This window comes from Oryctolagus cuniculus, chromosome 3 (genome assembly GCF_964237555.1).
Source record: "Oryctolagus cuniculus chromosome 3, mOryCun1.1, whole genome shotgun sequence".
NCBI classification, from domain to species: Eukaryota; Metazoa; Chordata; class Mammalia; order Lagomorpha; family Leporidae; genus Oryctolagus; species Oryctolagus cuniculus.
Genome location: NC_091434.1, coordinates 110,172,886 through 110,191,702, shown reverse-complemented (window position 1 = coordinate 110,191,702; position 18,817 = coordinate 110,172,886). Strand labels below are relative to the sequence as shown.

The following is an 18,817-nucleotide window of genomic DNA, read 5'->3' as shown; positions in this document are numbered from 1 at the left end:
TCACTGTATCAGGATAAAACACTGGGGGAGAAGGCAGCTAGCTCTGGACTGCAGGCCCTTATCAATGGTCATAATGGTCACTGCTATGAATGTGTTTCCCCAAAATTCAGATCTTGAAATCCTAGCCCCCAAAGTCACTGAATAGGCAAATGGAACCACTGGGAGGTGAGTAAGTCATGAAAGTAACATTACTTGATTAGTGCTCCTTTAAAAAAAAACCCCAATGAACTATCTGACTTTCTTTCTTTCATATGAGCCTAAGTCAGGTCAGTTACCAGTAACCAGGAAGGAGGCCCTCACCAGAACGGTGCAGGCACTCTGATCTTAGACTTCCGGCCTCCAGAACTTTGAGAAATGAGTTTCTGTTGGTTGCAAGCCACCAGTCTTTGGTATTTTGTGATAGTAACCTAAATGTACTAAGGCACTGACCATGTACAGTGTGGACATTAGGCCCTGCCCCTTTCTCTTCTTTCCTGGCAAGATCTTTCTAGATCCCTTCTTCTGATGTTGGCTTTCACACTCAGAAAACTCAAGTCCTCTATGAATGTGCCATGAAGCCTCTTCCTACCTTCTCTCATGCACTGACGGCCTGGAATGACCTCCATTAGGGTGACTTGGAAGGCAAAAGAACTATTCGTATACTTATGTTTGAAAAGGCACTTAGGTCAGAAAGCATTCAAGAAACAATAAGATGAATGAAATTAAAGACTTTTTCCTTCACTTATTACAAAAAAAATTCTAGAAGCATTATTTCTTCCCCAAGAACTCTAAGATTTTATTGGTACTTTTTTTCCTATCATAGAAATTTTAAAGCCTTTTACTGTAGAAAACTGGCTTTTCATTCAATTATTATTTTTAAAAAGTTGTAATCCCAGCTTTATCACTGACTTTATTAAAAGACACATTTGAGATTCTGAAACTTCAATACAAGCAAATAACATACTTTGGATACCACCACCTTGAAGTATGCTAGCACAGTTTGCTTTCTGTAATAAAGGAAGGAGGAAAAGCAGTTGGGAAGGAATTTGAAGAAAGCAAACATGATAAGCCTGTGAGCTGAGAGTGCATCTGAAGCCAGAACCTGCAGGGTCAGGCTGCCTGGGGTACACACACAGAACAGACAGAATTCACAGGGAAAGTTGACATCAGCTTGTGGAGATGCATGTGGGAAGAGAAGCTACAAGTTTCAAAGGACAAGTAGAAGCTGGGTTTAAAGCACTGGTTACGAGGGAGTGGGATTTAGACTGGAGACTGGAAAAATGATCATCCAGGAAAGAAGCACAAGGCAAGGTTTATCTTTTACCAAGGTTTTAAATAGCTTCCCTAGCTTCAGGAATAAGGACCTGGAATCAAGTGCTGGTCCTCAAAGTCTAGCCAGATTGTGCTACACAAGACGTTGGAAACAGATGTATTAAGACAGGCTAACATTAGCTTTCAAATGTATATTGATTGGTGTGTGCAAAGTTTTAAAAAGAAACAGCCTAGGGCAGACATTTGACCTAGTGGTGAAGACATTGCATCACGTATCCGAGTACTTGGGTTTGAGTCCTGGTCTTGCTCCCAATTCCAGCTACCTGCTAATAGTTCAGAGGCAGTAGTGAAGGCTCAAGAGGTTGAGTCCAAGCCACCCATGTGACAGACCTGGATTGAGTTTCTCACTCGCAGGTTTGGCCCTGCCCAGTCATAGCTATTACAAACATTTGAGAGTGAATTAGCAGATGGGAGCTCTGTCTATCTCTGTCTCTCTCTCAAATAAGTAAAAATAAATAAAAAGCCAATAAGATAGTTTTTTATAACAATATCAGTGCTGTGACCTATGAGGGGACTTCAAAGAGCCCATGAAAAAGTAGAATTAGAACACATGCTTATTTTAGTGCAAAACATTTGAAAATACATGCATGTTTTTTTTTTTGCATGTTTGTTCTTTGTTTTTTGACAGGCAGAGTTAGACAGTAAGAGAGAGAGAGACAGAAAGAAAGGTCTTCCTTCCATTGGTTCACCCCCCCAAATGGCCGCTGCAGCCAGTGTGCTGAGCAGATCCGAAGCCAGGAGCCAGGTGCTTCCTCCTGGTCTCCCATGCAGGTGCAGGGCCCAAGCACTTGGGCCATCCTCCACTGCCTTCCCGGGCCACAGCAGAGAGCTGGATTGGAAGAGGGGCAACCGGGACAGGACTGGTGCCCCAACCTGGACTAGAACCCAGAGTACTGGTGCTGCAGGTGGAGGATTAGCCTAGTGAGCCATGGTGCCGGCCACATGCATGGGTTTTAAAATAAGTATGTTTCATGGACTTTCTGAAGTAACCCCTCACCACCGCCACCATGGGATAATTATGTATGATCTTATATCTAGGGAAAGAGTATATGCAATCCTCATGCATTATTTCTTATAGCTATTTGCAAATCTATAATTAACTAAAAACAAAAGTTTTTAAAAATTATTTAATCTTAAATCAAATTTCTCACAAACATCTTATTTTCCAGCTTTTTTTCCCTAAAGTTGGAAGGCGGAAAAGCACTGGGTGCACCCCATGTTTCCACTATAAATGCTTTTCCATAATATTCAGAGGAAGAGAGAAGCATCTGTGTCTCAGAGATAGGCATTGAAATCTTTACTTTGCCCCATTCTCCACCCAGCCTGCTTCACTATTTACGTTACTTGTTTGTTCCCTATGGATGCTAGATTTGTCCACTCCTCTGTGAAGAGTGATGGCATTTACTATGTCATCCAAGAGTTCATCTGAGTTTGCACAATTTGTCGAGTTGAATACTGTATCATGAATAAGAATACAAGGACATCTCACTATCCTGGAGCCCTTGGGTCTTGCGCATAAAACGTATTATTATTGCATTCTTCTATAGTAACAGAACCACTTGGGATGGGTTCCAAGAAAAATGAATGACATACTAAATGTCATGCTATCCCAGTTTCTGCAAAATTCATGAGCCATAAAAATACCGTCAGTTTTAAAAGTCACAAATACTCTGAAGTTATTTATGAAACAGGAATTAGGTAAGTTCTAATTTACCTAAATTGGAAATATCTAGACACAAGGTTTAGATGTAATTCTCCACATATGCACTCTCTGATTCTAAGACAAGGTGTCACTCCAAATTGAGTATGTATTTTGGTTTTCTGAGAATAAAACATTTTCCATATTAGAAACTTGTCTCCTTTGGTTTCCACATGGTAAATTACTCAAGTGGAATCATTCACCCCAAAGGCAATGCAATGCTCCCATTACACACAGCAGCAAAGGAAAAAAAAAAACCAATGGGGCTAAGACAGGAAGCATGAATTCAGGTCATTCGTTGTTGCCCCCCAAAAAAGCATGAAATTTACCACATCTTTCGGTCCATCTTTGTATTTATTAAAAGATACTTTGTACAACCCTTGGTGGGCTCAATATGTGATGCAACCTTCCTATCATTGCCGTCTCACCATGCCCTTCATGCTCAGATGTCATAGTTTTTCCTGGCTAGATCATTTTAATAATGATGCTCTCATAATTTTACAAAGAAAATCTGATTTTTCCCTACACAGAGTCTATTAAAGGAGGAATTTTATAGCACACAAACTAATAAGGAGAGAACATGATGTTTTACATATTCTTTAACATATGAGCTAACTTATCAGGAGAGTTAAATTACATTTAAAATTCAGGAGCAGATGTAGGTCCTGGCTAATGGTCCCTCCAGTGAGCTATTGAGTCCAGGGTTCACTGACATGATTTGCTCATTCCTCCCCAGTATTGAACTTTGACCCACAATCTGCTCACTTTATGCTGAGCTGTTTTACAAATTGGTAAACACACAGAGTAAGCAGCTTCTGTCCATTAGGCCCTCAGCTTGAATCAGTTTGGTTACACAGGGTAATTCAACCCAACAGCCTACACTGAAGCTGCCTGGGATCATACCGGCAGAAGCAGATTATTAGGGTTGCCATTTGCACCATGTGGCAGCCAAGGAGATTGCATAATTTGAATTCCTTGTAAAATACCTACAGTCTGAGATTTGGCTGTTGCCAGTGATAAATGATCTGAGTATAGCTCATGCACCTGGAAATTAAAATACAAATGCAAGGTGCTCCCTCTCCTCTACCAAAAGTAACAGCAATGACATCCAAATCAAATCATTTTATATGAATCACAGAATTGGTTTGCACTGTGTGGGGCATCAGCTGGACCCTGCTATAAGGCATCTGGTGAGGCCATGAGTCCCCTCCAAGTTTTCTGCTGCAAGCCTGTGACAGCCAGCTGGCAGAGCAGCTGCTGGCCCAGGACATTTTGGGAGCCAGCTGACCATAACTCTCTCAGACAATACATTTGAAGGTCAAAGGGGCTTTGGCTCTTTCTTTGAACAAGTGTGTTTGGTCACCAGGGGTTCCATTGACCACTGGCCTAAGAACATGTGAATAATTTGCAGCTTCTTTAATTAAGTTAAACTCCAATCCCAAAAGTAGAGCTTAACCTCAAAGTGATGTTTTTATCTCTTATCCAAATACTTGGTTGCAACCACATGGTCCCTCTCTGTATATGAAGCTTCTCTTTACAAAGCTTTTGAAAACAGCTATTTTCTCTTTCTGGCTTTGAAATTATGCATTCATTTTAAATGACTATATAGTTATAAATATAGATACAAATATAGATAAATGTGGTTTGGATTCCCAGAGAGGAGTTTATCTGAGCAAAAGGGAGGCATAACTACGACTGGTAGATGGTAACCAATTTGATTTGATTTTGAGAACGAAGTAAGCATGTCAGATCCATAGTTCCATTGACAAGGATATTTCTAGTTTCCATCTAATATCAGCTCTCTGCCACTAAGACATCCCCTGTTTCTGCTGGGCCCTGATAAAGCCCAGCTCTCATCTACCTCACAGGATGGGATGGCAGGTCATTATGCACCTAGGGAACACCTCAGCTGCACCACATGCTGTGTGGGGCCAGCGTGAACAAGAAAGATGAAGGCCCCTCTTTCAGAAAAGGAAAGTGATGGAAATGGCATTCTTGTCTCATCTTTCGCTAGCAAGTACATATGTTCTGTTTTCCAGACTCCAGCAGGTAGGAAATTTCTCACACACGCTTAACAGAGACATCCTTTGGATTCATTTTTGGGAAATCACCTACCAAACCCTTTTATGTTCACAAAATTACCTTCAGGGTTTCTGAGAACTTGGCACCTTTGACAGAGGCAAGAATCCGTCCCCTGCTCTCTCTGTGAGAAGTATCACAGCAATGGAAACCACAGGCTTCTTGAAAATGCTCTAGTACTGAAAGGTTTGGGTTCAGCCTCTACTGTTAAAATGCAGTTACAGTAAGAGGGCCGATGTCCAATCTGACATTGAAAAGAATATGCTGTGGCATTATGCTAAAAAAAATTGGTTTGGAATTGTACTGAAGTAGCCACAACACATGGCATTTTTACAGGCTGTCTCTGCTTTTCTCCCTCAATAGGTTTACGACTTGGCCCAGACTCACCAAACTGAGTTTTGTGTGAGAAATAGCTCATGTCTCTGGACCAAATAAATTTATCCTGGAGAAAACTCTGGTTCCACGGCAACAAGGAAAAGAGACAGGAGTAGGCATTTTTCCACAGTGGTTAAAACACCAGTGAAGATGCCTCTCTCTCATATGGGAAAACTTGGATTTGAGTTTCATTTCTAGCTCCTGATTCCAGCTTCCTGCTAACGTGTACCCTGGCAGGCAGCAAGTGATTGCTCAAGTAATTGAGCTCTTGTCACTCATGTGAGGGACCTGGATTGAATTCCTGGCGCTGGCTTCAGCCTGGCCCAGCCCCAGCCATTGTGAGCATTTAGGGAATGAACCAGCAAATGGAAATGCTCTCTCTCTTCACTCCTGTCAAATAAATAAAATTAACAAAAAAAAAAAAAAAAAAAAAAAAAAAGAGAGAGAGAGAGAGAGAAAGAGAGGCTTCCAAGGGTACTATCTTTTTATTTTGCAAAGCTCCTTTATCTGCCAAACATTTAATTTTGCATGCACCTGCAGGTGGGACAGGCTTACAATTAGAGTGAGAAATAAGTTTTCATAAAATGGCTGCCATAGATCCTGCTTTTAAAATGTTGCTTAAGAGCACTTTACTATTCTTTTATATCAATAGTGAAAATACATTTCTTTTTCCTCAGAGAATGGATTTTAAAAGGAAAAGCACGTGGTTTCTGTTTCTTGTTCCTTTTAAGGACCACAGGTAATTCTCTTACATTTGACTCTTCCAGTTGTTCCAATTATTGGGCCCCAACAGTTGGCACTTTGCTCAGCTCAGTCCTGGAGGGCCCAGAAAGGTCAGCCCTCCCAGCATCTCATGACTTGTGACAATCTCCAATGGCAATGTTCCATTAACCCCAGCACTTCTTTCCCACAGGTGAGCCTGCAGCACTCCTCAAGATGCCATAGCCTGTAATCAACTCCTGACCCACTTTCCCAGGTTGACTTTGTGAGCTTCAGAGGTCAGTCTGGCAACCTGCCCATCACTGCCTGCACGGCGGCAGGTGTCCTTGCCAGCAGACAGCTGAGGACTGCTCCACGTGGGAAATATGCTAATCACAGAGGTTGCGATGGGAGGCCCCTCTCCACTGGAGGGGGCTTGGTGTGCTCTTTACAAGATGGAGCTATTGTCTTCCTGGGCCTCCAGTGGGAGGACGAAGAGGAGAACTACAATGCAGATCAAAGGATGGCCAAACAGGACCCAGGAGCAGAGGCTAAATAGCCCTGGGATTATTCTGCCTAGGGAAGAAAAGGCTGGGGAGGGTCAAGGAGGCCATAATGGTAGAGGAGCTCTTAAGTCGTGAATGTGGCCAGCTGTTCAACACTTTAAGCAGAAAGAAAAGGAGCAGGAAAAAATGAAAGTGAACAGCAATGTGAGAAATTTGTTTGATGTAAGTAGAAAATGCCAAACAGCGGCGGCTGTGATGGGAGGATATGTTCCTTAGATGAACTTTAAAACTAAGCTTTTTCAGTCAAGAGTTTTTACGCCAAGTTACCTGAATGTATGAGACACATAAGAAAAAATAATTTAAGTATGTGCAATATAAACTTTTAGTCTTCATAAACTGCTCTTTTATAATTAACAGTTTCTCAGAGGATAGTATTAAAAGCTGCTACGTAGGACTTCTTTGACCTTGCTTTAATGATTTACTTGGCTGAGATGGAAATTTTCTTTGTGGCTGAGTGATTGACAAGTACCTTGGGTGATGGGCACCGTGATTCCAGTTCTGCAGCTAATCAAGATGGAGACTTCAAACCAGCACGGAACCTCAATTTCCTTAACTGTCAAACGGGGACAATAGCCATGTTCTAGCTGGCAGGATGGCTTGGAGGAACACATTATAAAAGGAATGAAAAGCACATGAACCCAAGTATGTAGTAATTAGACTGCTCAGACCCCACGGCTACTCTCAAATAAAACTATGTGTGGCTCTTTTAGCATTGTTTTAATGAGTTACTCCCACACTGGCCTCTGAGTGAGAAAAAGAGAAGGATCGGAGGGCAAATGGAAAGTTCAACAACGTAGCAAGCTGGCATTAATGCTGCTTTTTTACTTTTGCCTTTCCCAGGTCGTTAGCCCAACAGCAAGCAAACAGGGTGGCAAAGACCAGTAATAGGCAAAGATACGGTTCTTTTGTTAAGCTGTGGCCTCTGCAATATTAGACATTTCAACTGGAAATATTTTCTCATGAAATCCTCCAATAACAGAGCCAGAGAACTCTATTACTCTTGGTACTTGTAATAGATAAGTTTTAACTAAATTTTTTTAAAGGAGACAAATCTGTTTCAGTACAGGAATAAAGTGATGGATTTTTTTTTTTTACTTCTACTGTGGGTTCAGATGGAGGACATACACAGTCTAAGTCAAAGAGAAAAAAAAAATCCTTGTCCAGAATTCTAAAAATGAAGGTAAAGTTAAAAAAAAAAAAAAAAAAAAAAAAAAAAAAAAAAAAAAAAAAACTGTGAACAAGAGCTGAGAGATTTTATCACTGGAAGAACTGCAGTGAAAGAGAGGTAAAGAAGGCCTCTTAGAGTGCTCCAACTTTTAAGGGTTGTTTGTTCAAACTCTGTGCTACTTCTCCTGATACATTCTAGGTGACTGCTGTCAGCAAGTGTTCTGCAATTCCAGAACATTCCAGGCAAAAGGACCAACTGAGCACATTTCATCAAACCTCTTCACTTTTCAAATGGGAAATAAGAGGTCTAACAAATGGTGACAAATAGGGGAATTACACTCAAATCAGCCCCTAAACCTTGTGGTCTCCAAGTACAGCAATTCACCCTACTTGAAAGAGCAACAGGCTGATCTCCAGTGGGGTATATTTCATTTAACTCATGAAGTGGATTTTTAAAATCAGTTCTAAATTTGTGGTCTTGAACAATAAGCACACACAGTCAGGAGAGCTCATGTACCTACAGGACAACAATCAGCTGAATTCAAGATTTTCTGCCTTTTTAGATGAGACATACTCTGTGGTTTGCCTCAACACTCCCCACTGGCTCTCTGACAATGAGGCCATAGGTGATTGAGAATATACAGTCACGCTTATTTAAACCATCCATTTCACTCAGATGATTTCCATGAGTTGTTTACATGTTTGATCATATAAACACCTCCCTACTGCATGCTGCTTTTGTTTTCCTACTTGGTTAATCCACTTATGTTTGTTTGTGCAATGAACAAACAAACAAAACCCATCATGATACCATGCATGCAAGATATACATTTGATCTTATACTAAAAATGGGTCTAGCACTGGAGATATTCATGCAGTTTATAGAAGAAGCTGGCATATTTATTATGTTGCAATATTCTAAAGGAGAGTGATGGCCATTTTAACATTTTTTTCAACTTCCGCTCTGCTGAGTAAAAGGTACCCTCTCTCAATATTCCTACTGTGCTCTCACAACTTCTCAGGAAGATGAAGTGGGGTAATCCAGTTGTAAAATGATATCATGGGCTGGTGCTGGTGAAGCTGCTGCCTGTAGTGCTGGCATCCCATATGGGAACTGGTTCAAGTCCTGGCTGCTCCACTTCCGATCCAGCTCTATGCTGAGGCCTGGGAGAGCAGTAGAGGATGGCCCAGGTCCTTGGGCTCCTGTACCCACGTGGAGACCCAGAGGACACTCCTGGATCCTAGCTTCGGATCAGAACAGCTCCAGCCTTTGAGGCCAATTGGTGAGTGAACAAGCAAATGGAAGACCTCTCTCTCTCTGCCCCCTCCTCTGTGTAACTCTGACTTTTGATGCCTGCCCACATAAAAATGTGTAGATGAATTTCATAGCAGCATTATTCATAAGAGCCAAAACCAGGAAACAACCTGATTCTTTTATCAACTGATAAATGGGTAAATTAAATGTTTAAATAATCACAATAGAATATTATTTGGAAATTTAAAAAAAAGAAGTACTGATACATATATACCATGAATGGGCCCTAAAAACAGTACAGAAAGTGGAAGAAGCAGCCATAAACTATCACATGTTGTATGATTTCATTTACACAAAGTACCTAGAGCAGGCCAGTTCCATAGAGACAGAAAGCAGGTTAGTGTCAGTGAGGGCTGGGGATATTAGGAAGACGTGGGGAATGACTGCTGGTGGGTATGGTTTTCCGATTCTGATGATGAAAATATTCTAGAATTGATTGATGTATACACAACTCTGTGAAAACACTAAAACTCACTGAATGATACACTTTAAGTGGCTGGAGAGGATGCTATCTGAATTATATTTTAAGAAAGCATTATTTTAAAAAGATAAAATAGAATGAGCATTTTGAAATTGAGAAAGTGTTTTGGAGTGAGCTGCTAGGGTCAGGCAGGCTCTGATGTGCTTTTTCATCTATTATTTTATTGTAGTTTCACAGCATCCTGCTAACAAGGTTTCATTCTGTCCATTTCACAGATGAAGAAATAAAGCCACCCAGAGATTAGATTTCCTTAACCAGCAACTTGTTAAACTGAGATTTGAACCTGATCTGAGTCCTTAGTCACTTGCCTTACTCTGCCACTCCCAGTCATCAGCCAACATTTTCCAACATTTACAACAGAGATTTGTATTGCCTGATTCTTGTTATTGCCAGTAACTATTTAATTATGAGCAGAATACCAGTTCTTCTTTCCTAAAACACTTGCCTGAGCCAGACTGGCTGATTAAAACAGTCTTTCTAAAGTCAAACGGGGTGTTTCGTTCTCAAGGTGACATGTGCCCTGCTCTAAATGCAGAGTTAGACTCGACTAAACCATTTCTCTGTCTGGTGTCTATTGGCATTTTCTCATTTACCCAATATCCTCCTTGATCTCACCTCTGCTTGCTCCCTCATTCCACATGAAAGCTAAACACATTGTCTAATGTGCCTCTCCCTCCCCTTCCCACCACTGCCTCTGCAAGGCATCCAGGTAGCACTAAATATGCTGATGACCTCCTAATTCCATTGCTATGTACGTCTCTAATTATCACCATCAAAGAGCACTTACGAATGAATTCATATGGATAGATTCCTCAACTAAGCATTCAGAACACATGCAGTAGCCTCCAACCTCAATCACATAACGAGGTTATATTAAAGCAGAGATCATGTTGGAGCACAGGTAAGGTGGGGAGAGAGGAGAGATTCAAATAGGATTCACGATCCTTGCCATAAATGTGGATCAGCCCGAGCCCGATGCAAGTGGGCAGCCAGCAGGGAGTGTCTGGGATGCCAGTCATCTGTAAGCCACAGGTGCAGAGGCTGCATTTCCTCACATCACAACCCATTATCTTCCCAGCCAGCCTCCAACCCTTACCTCGAATGAAGCAAGTGCCAAGTGTACTGACTGACCTCAGCTGGGTCACTGGGACCACTGCAGTCACCTCCGGCTTCAACTCTGATCTGACAGCCACAGGGCCCTTACTTCCCTCTTTCTGAGCAGTGCCAGCGTGCTTCCTCCTGCCTGTCAATATTTAACTACCCTGTCAAGTTGCATTACATCACCTGCACTAAATCCCACCCCAGTGATAGCTAGGAGGGTGTGCCTGCTCTGTTCAGTTCAACTCAGCTAACCTTTACTGAGTGTTTTACATTCATCCATTTCTTTCAACTTGGATTGAATGCCTACTGTGGTCGGTACTGGGTATACAGAAACAAAAATATCCATTCCGTGGAGCTTAATAGAGGGAACAGACAAAATTACGTGGTATGTGCTATGATGCCAGAGCACAGAGTAAAAGGAATTCCCATTCTAGGATAACTGGGAAGAGAAGCAGCAAGTGGGACCAAAGAATTCCTAAAGATAGTGACAGTCTGATTGACATCTCTAATGGGCCAGGTTAAGTCTGGGAAAACAACAGGCAGATGAGTACACAGCCTCTGTCCTCAGGGAGCTTAAACTCAGCACAGATCACTCTCTCATTCTGCAGACCAGTGGGATTGTGTACACAAATGCCCCAAGAAGGTGCAGACCCTTAAACAAAAGAGGGACGCCACTATTCAGTTCTTGATAGGTTAGGCTATCAGTTACTTCTAAGACCATACATCTGAGCAAAGATGTCTCAGTAGGAAACCTGGCTGTGTCCTATAGAGCCCTTGGTGCCACAACTATGTGTGATTCTTTAGAGATCTGAAACAGCAGATAAACATAGTGAATAAAAGAATTGTCTGCGACACATTTTTTGGACTAGATAAAGAATTTTGATAATAGACTTAACTACTGTGGCCAAAGGAATTAATGTGGAACAAACAGGCTTGGCCAAAGGTAAACAGGAATCTCTCACCTACCCTCCTCATCTCTCCACAATTTTTCCAACACAAAATTCCCCAACACATAATGAACTATTGATGGCTTTCTATGATCTAGACAGACTGGTAGAGCCACTGGCAGTAGTAAGCTGTGATCTTTAACTTCATCTGCAATCAGAGGCCTCAAAAGCTGCTTACTTTGAGATTTTTTTTCAAAGTTTGAATTTATCACCAAAGTGTGACACTCAAATGTACCATAGAACAAAGGTCCCCATTTATGAGTGAACATTCAAAGGACCCCACCACTGGGGAGCCTCAGAGGCTGCTATGGAAAGTACCAATGTATTTGAATTGCAAAACACAGCCCAGGGATCTCACTACAACTGATTTGGGACATGTTCCAAGCTCAAGAGCCTTTCTGCATGGAAGCAGCTCTATTAGCCAGTTTCTCAGGCGGTTTTCCAGTTGCACATGCACACCTCCCCCAGTGTTTCCAAGCCAATGCTTACAGTCTGTTACAATATTTTACTACAAGGTATTTAGGATTTTGACAAACACTAACTGACATTGCCACCATTCCAGTGAAAGCTGATGACCCACATTTAATGCCTACTACTTGGTAGGGGCTCAAGACATTGTATATCTAGTCAGTCAGTGATGATGAGCAGAGCATGACTATGGCTTTCTCTTCTCCCTCCTCCAAGTCCTAAACACATGGTTTGATTTCAGTCTCTAAGTCCACCCCTAATGTCCAGTCCTCACAAACTCCACCGAAGTGAAGTTTCCAACAGAGACATTTTCAGAACCTATTTTGCTTATTAACACATAACACACTTGGCATTAGGAATATTACTTATTATTAATGGAACAATTGATACTATTAATTGCCAAATGCTCAGGGATTTCTGGATCTAATTAAAATGGGTTTGTGTCACTTATCTTGCAATGCAAATAGAAGGATGACTGTGATAAGACCTTTGTTTTTAAAGGCACTTTCGGTGAATTTTAGCACATGCCAGGCAAGGTTTTCAAATAATATCATGTATATCATTGCTGGTGACATAGTTATCAGCCCATGAAAAATAACCAGCCAATATGACTAACATTTCCAGAAATAAACCACATAGAATTTCAAATTTAAAAGACAGAATATTAACTCTTATGCACTTAGCTTTACAAAATAGGAGAAAATAAAGGATTTTGGTTGTTGTTGTTTTTAATAAGTAGTCTTAAAGAGACCATTAAAGCAAAACCAGCTTTCCCAAAGCTAGCTTTATAACCTTCACTTGAAGAAAGCAAGAATGATCATGTACCCATCAAATAGCAAAAGTATAAGAACTTGAAATCGCAGGTAATGGAAAAGACTCTGAAAATGTCATTTGATCCCTGCGAAACAGGTCTAAACCTGCTCTATCCACCACCTATGAGAAATAACTAAGGAAAGTGATTGTCCAAGGAACATATCAAAATGCTTGAGTGTCAGAAAGTACTGTGCCTTTAAAAACAATCCGTTTGGGTGCCTGTAACTTGCCCATGGTGAGAGAAGAGTCCTAATGTTGACCTGGTCCACTGAGGACTCTGGGATTTCCTCACAAGTGTGACTCTCAGTGTTAAAACAAGGAAAGGCCAGGGTGGCCCAAGATGGTCACCCACTACACTACTGCTCAGATCACGTCAGAAGGCCACTTTGGGGACTAGCTGCAGATTACATGACTAATTGTGCATCTAGTCTGAGTCCACAAATTATATTTTTAAAAAATATAGTCAACTTTTTGAAACAAATGTCACTGATACCTAAGCCCAATAAATAATGTGAGTTCTCAAGGTGGGCAAAGAGTTTCATGGAAAAAAGTGAAATGTATCCCTAACATGTAGAGATTGGATTTTTTGCTGGAGTTCAGAAACTAAATCCAAGATTTTTTTTAATTTTAAAATAATCACAGATTATTAAAACTATCACAGTATACCATTCTCAACCATTGGTTTGACACAAATACAGAACAAAGTTGGACAAACTATACTTGCAAAAACCCAGAAGGGCTTTATAACCTTGCTACTGTTACTCCAAGTGTGCTAACACTGGCAATACTGGCATCACCAGGGGCTTGCTAGAAACACACAAGCCTGACCTCCAGACCTCCTGAGTCACAATCTGCATTTCTTAAATTCCCTGGTGGCCCAGATGCAGCTGACAGATTGAGAAACCCTGTTTCAGAATTTGTTTAAGCCTAGGGGAAGAGGGAACAAGACTCCCTAAAAACGTTTGATATAGTTATAAAAATAAAAACATTATTACAATTCAAAGCATTTTAAAGAAATTGAAAGGCATTATTGTAATTTGTTTCCTGGGTCTTGTGAATTTTAACTTCACAGTTGGAAAGTCCATAAAATATAGTAAAACTTTAAAGGAGGTCAACAACTAGGTGGCTTTTCTGCAGGAGCCTTATAGAATGCCAGGATCTACTTCAAAGAGTAGAGCAGTTATGTGAAGATTTCCCTCTACCCACCTGGTGGGTCTCTATCCTCTGTTCCTAATATCTCCCTGGTCAGGGAATTATACCAAGAGTGACTCCTGGGTTTGTGGTTACCTTGCACAAGCAAAGAATGGAGAAAGAGCCACTTTCTGACACAAGAGTCAAGTTCAAGGAGTCACAAAGACTCCTACATAGAGATATACATGGTAGCTGGACACTCTAGTCTGGAGCTAGGCAAGTGAAACAACTGAATGCATTTGATGTCCCCTTGTAAAACAATTCAGGGATGACTCAGGATATGGATGGCATCATAGACTAGGGGATGAGGGGTTAGGGAGAGCAAATCAGGCCTAGAGAGCAGGGAAAACTGATGCCCTACAGCAAAGGGGAGACAGAGCACACAGAATACAAAAGTGATGGGCAAAGAGTTACTAAAAGTTAAAGTGAAGTCAAAATGCATGTCAGTTGTATTTGGCGAATTGCACTAATATAAAGAGTAAGCAGTTTTCTTTCCTAATACAGAAGATGCATATTATAGTAAATACAACAGCAGCATGAAAGCAAAATTATAAATATTTTAATCAGAGAACCAGAATGATGTTGAAAATACCATGTTTTTTATTAATGTGTGTGGATATTTTATGCCATACATCTATAAATATAGTCTTTTTTTATGCCCATGGAACAGAAATTTCACAGAAAATGATCATGCATATGACCACAGAGAAAATACTGAAAATTCCCTGAGATGAATGAGCAAGGACACACACACACATACACACACACATACGAAATACTAAGTGCTTTGAAATTTAAAGAATTATCTTCGGCCGGCGCCGCGGCTCACTAAGCTAATCCTCCACCTTGCAGCGCCGGCACACCGGGTTCTAGTCCCGGTCGGGGCGCCGGATTCTGTCCCAGTTGCCCCTCTTCCAGGCCAGCTCTCTGCTGTGGCCAGGGAGTGCAGTGGAGGATGGCCCAAGTCCTTGGGCCCTGCACCCCATGGGAGACCAGGAGAAGCACTTGGCTCCTGCCATTGGATCAGCGCGGTGCGCCTGCCGCAGCGTGTGGGCCGCGGCGGCCATTGGAGGGTGAACCAACGGCAAAGGAAGACCTTTCTCTCTGTCTCTCTCTCTCACTGTCCACTCTGCCTGTCAAAAAATTTAAAAATAAAAGAATTATCTTCAACCAACCCAAGAATCCAAAATACAACACAAGTACAAAGCGCAAGTGATTCAGATACAAGTATAGTGACAATGGGACACAGCTAAACCCAGAAGAAAACATATAGCCTTACATGTTTTTATTTTTAAAAATATTTAAAATAAGGAAAATTAACAGTTGACCTCCTAAAATGCTTCCCAAAAATTACATGTAGGAAGAATACTTCCAAACCATTTTAAGAATTCAATCTTGAAAAGAAAACTACATTCTTATAAAATACTAGGTAATTGAATTCAACAACACATCAGGTGGGATTCATCCCTGGGATGCAAGATTGTTTTAACATATGCAAATCAAGCAATGAGGTATACTACATTAACAGACGGAGAGATTAAAAACAACATGAATGTTTCAACAGATAGAGAAAAACCATTTAGCAAAGTTGAACATCCTTTCTTGATTAAGAAAAAACTCAACAAATTAGGTTTAGAAGGAATGTAGCTCAGCATATAAAGGTCCTTAATGAAAAGAGCCATGTCTACTCTCATTGTCAATAAGGAAAATGCAAAACTTCCCATGTAAGATTGAGTGCAAGGCAGGGATGCCTATTCTCAACACTCTGTTCCACACAGTATTGGAGTTATTTCCAACAGCAATCAGAAATGAAAAACAATCATACAAATTTAGGGGCATTCTACAGATTTCTTTTTTCTTTCTTTCTTTTTTTTTTTTTTTTTTTTTTAAGGATTCATTAATTTAATTTAAAGGCAGAGTGACAGATAGAGAGGGAGAGACAAAGGTCTTACATCTGCTGGTTCACACTCCAGATAGCTACAACAGCCAGGGTTGGGCCAGTCTGAAGCCAGGGGTCGGGCACTCCATCCAGGTCTCCCATGTGGGTGGGAGGGACCCAAGTATTCAAGCCATCTTTCATTGCCTTCCCAGGCACATCAGTAGGAAACTATATTAGAAGGGAGCAAACTCCAATTGGTGCTCACATTGGGATGGCAGTGTCACAAGCAGCAGCTTAACCTTTACTCCCACAACACCAGTCCCGCATCCTACAGATTTCTTACTAGTACACATCGAAACTTTGATGTCATCCAAAATAAGAAAAAACTGCGATGTTGTCAAAGACAGGAGGCGCCTAAGTAGATGTGAAGATTAAAAATAAATTGGGTAACCCGGGTGGATAATAGATTGAAAAAAAAAAAAACTAAATAAAACTAAGAAAACTTGAATAAAGTATGATCTCTCAATAATAATAGAGTATCATTAATTGTGCCCAATGTACTCTGCTAATGTAAGATGTTAAAAGGGGAAGCTAGAAGAGAAGTATATGGGAACACTACATAATTTTTTAAAAAAAATATTTATTTATTTACTTGAGAGGTAGAATTACAGACAGAGAGAGGGAGAGACAGAGAGAGAGGTCTTCCACCTGTTGGTTCACTCCCCAAATAGATGCAATGGCCGGAGCTCTGCCAATCTAAAGGCAGGAGCCAGGAGCTTCTTCCAGGTTTCCCCAAGAGGGTGCAAGGGCCTAAGGACATGGGCCATCTTCCTCTGCTTTCCCAGGCCATAGCAGAGAGCTGGATGGGAAAAAGAGCAGCCAAGACTCGAATCAGCTTCCACATGGAATACTGACACTGCAGGTGGCAGCTTAGCCCACTACACCACAGCGCCGGCCCCAACATGCTATCTTTTAAAATCTTCTGTTAATCTAAAATTGTTCTAAAATTTTAAAAAATAATCTATTAGAAATGTTAAAAGTGGCCGGTGCCATGGCTCAATAGGCTAATCCTCCACCTGAGGCGCCGGCACACCGGGTTCTAGTCCCGGTCGGGGCGCCGGATTCTGTCCCAGTTGCCCCTCTTCCAGGCCAGCTCTCTGCTGTGGCCAGGGAGTGCAGTGGAGGATGGCCCAGGTGCTTGGGCCCTGCACCCCATGGGAGACCAGAAGAAGCACTTGGCTCCTGCCATCGGATCAGCGCGGTGCGCGGGCCGCAGCGGCAATTGGAGGGTGAACCAACAGTAAAGGAAGACCTTTCTCTCTGTCTCTCTCTCTCTCTGTCCACTCTGCCTGTCAAAAAAAAAAAAAAAAAAAACCCACAAATGTTAAAAGCGCACAATTTCAGAGGGCAAGATAAGGCACCATGAACATAAAACTGGTGAATGCAACAGACGTCCAGGGACAGGAGGGTGGCAGGAAAGGTGTCATGCTGTGTTCTCTGAAGCATCCGTGCTGAGGCTGTCACCATGAAGTAACAGTGCAAAAAATCTTAGGGAATACGATCCAGGGGCCAGAAGAGCAACAAAATACAAAAGCAGACAAACAAGGAATTTAACTAACAGCTAGCTATTTGAGGAGATAAATAAAATAGCGAACTTTCTGGTATTCTGAAAAAGGAACAGAAAGAAAAGCATACAACTTGAAGACTAAGAAGTGAGAAATAAGTGAGCAGAAAAATGATTTGAAAAATGAGAAGATTAGAGCCGGCGCCGTGGCTCAATAGGCTAATCCTCCACCTTGCGGCGCCGGCACACCGGGTTCTAGTCCCGGTTGGGGCGCCGGATTCTGTCCCGGTTGCCCCTCTTCCAGGCCAGCTCTCTGCTATGGCCAGGGAGTGCAGTGGAGGATGGCCCAGGTGCTTGGGCCCTGCACCCCATGGGAGACCAGGAAAAGCACCTGGCTCCTGGCTCCTGCCAGGATCAGCGCGGTGCGCCGGCTGCAGCGGCGGCCATTGGAGGGTGAACCAACGGCAAAGGAAGACCTTTCTCTCTCTGTCTCTCTCTCTCACTGTCCACTCTGCCTGTCAAAAAAAAAAAAAAAAAAAAAAAAAAATGAGAAGATTATATGCAACTCTCTAACACTGTATCAGAAAATCAATGTTTTTAAGCACACCGTAAATGAGGTATCACTTTTCAGTTAAATTTAAACACCTAAGAATAATTGTGTGTTAATTACAGAGTTCAACCAATAGTATTAAGTAGGACAAAAAAAGTACTAAAAGGGATAAAATATTAAGTTGTTCATCAATATTCAGGACAAGGGCTGATCAAGTCACTGTTTCTCTATGAAAATATACTTCTTAATATTATAAGGGTGGGTGTTTGTCCTACTGGTTAAAATGCCAGTTATGATGCCCACATCTTACATTGGAGTGCCTGCATTCAATACCTGCCTCTGGCTCCCAATCTCAGCTTCCCGCCAGTGTAGACCCTGGGAGGTAGTGATGTGGCTCAAATAACTTGAGTTTCCAGGTGCCAGCTTTGGCCTCAGGCCCCAACTGTTGCAAACATTGGGGGAATGAACTAGTAGATGGGAGTCCTCTCTGTCTATCTGTCTCTCTATATGCATTTCTCTGACTCTCAAATGAACAAATAAGTAAATCGTTAAAAAAAATACTATAGTCCAAATTAATAAATTATATTATTCACCAAGTTATATGAGGATTTG

At 41.6% G+C, this 18,817-nt stretch overlaps 1 protein-coding gene across 12 annotated transcripts in view; it reads right to left on the bottom strand.

The window, feature by feature from the left end:
* Positions 1-18,817, bottom strand: part of NCKAP5 (NCK associated protein 5) — a 1,120,879-nt gene that overhangs the window by 776,851 nt on the left and 325,211 nt on the right. Inside the window, exon 1 of one of the 12 annotated variants that reach the window (XM_008258496.4) lies at positions 10,789-17,093. The exons of the other annotated variants lie outside the window; for them this stretch is intronic. The gene's annotated coding sequence lies outside the window, so the exon portion shown is untranslated. Of the gene's footprint in view, positions 1-10,788; positions 17,094-18,817 lie in introns of those variants that run through there. 12 annotated transcript variants of the gene reach the window in all.